The sequence below is a fragment of the Poecilia latipinna genome, unplaced genomic scaffold, assembly GCF_001443285.1.
Source record: "Poecilia latipinna isolate Pla-1442-1.1 unplaced genomic scaffold, P_latipinna-1.0 Scaffold2792, whole genome shotgun sequence".
Lineage (NCBI taxonomy): Eukaryota > Metazoa > Chordata > Actinopteri > Cyprinodontiformes > Poeciliidae > Poecilia > Poecilia latipinna.
The window spans coordinates 29,594-30,304 of NW_015115408.1; the positions used below are offsets into that span (position 1 = coordinate 29,594).

The following is a 711-nucleotide window of genomic DNA, read 5'->3' on the forward strand; positions in this document are numbered from 1 at the left end:
ATATATATATATATATAGCTATATTGCAGTCAACAGTGACACAGTGTGGCATTATCTAAATTTACACCAGTCTCAACAATATGGTAAACCACACAAGTCTCAGGTATTGTGTAGCCCAATATTGTTACAATCTCTTTGTGTATTTTGTTCCAGAACTGTGTAATTCTGGTACAAAGCCAGAAAATATATATGTGGTTAACATTAAACGCTCCACAATCTTTCCAACATGATTGAACTCTAGATTTCAATTTACTGGTAATTTTGGGTTTAACAAAAAATCTGATTATATTTTTCCAACAATGTTTTCTCTAAATTCTAGAAGAGGATGTTGTAATTTGGGTCTTCCAGATATTCAGCCAATCGTCTTCTGTTAGTATAAGTCCCAATTCCCATTTCCATTTTGTTTTAATATCCATTGTGTTAGTTGTGTTAGTGCCTCTATTTTATAACGAATATTATAGAATAAGGATACTGTTCTGTGTTTTTTACTCTTATAGGTTTCAATCAGCATTTTGACCATCACATTTTCATTGAGGTCTATTTTATGTTTAATCTCTTTGCTATAAAAGTCCCTTAATTGTAGGTAACTAAAATGATCTTCAGTTCTTAGGGCAAACTCTGGTTGTAGTTCCTGGAAGCCTGTAAAATTATCATCTTTAAGGACTACACATAATGCTGTTAAACCTTTTTCTAGCCATTGATTAAATTGTG

General features: G+C 31.8%; 1 protein-coding gene and 1 long non-coding RNA gene across 2 annotated transcripts in view; one reads left to right on the forward strand and one right to left on the reverse strand.

Annotated features, from left to right (window-relative positions):
• Positions 1–711, forward strand: part of LOC106939174 (rho GTPase-activating protein 39-like) — a 22,902-nt gene that overhangs the window by 13,649 nt on the left and 8,542 nt on the right. The gene's annotated exons all lie outside the window — the stretch shown is intronic.
• The window catches only part of LOC106939175 (uncharacterized), a 4,128-nt gene continuing 3,863 nt past the window's right edge, over positions 447–711 (reverse strand). The window contains exon 2 of the long non-coding RNA XR_001422778.1: positions 447–684. This is a non-coding gene — a long non-coding RNA (uncharacterized LOC106939175). The remainder of the gene's footprint in view (positions 685–711) is intronic.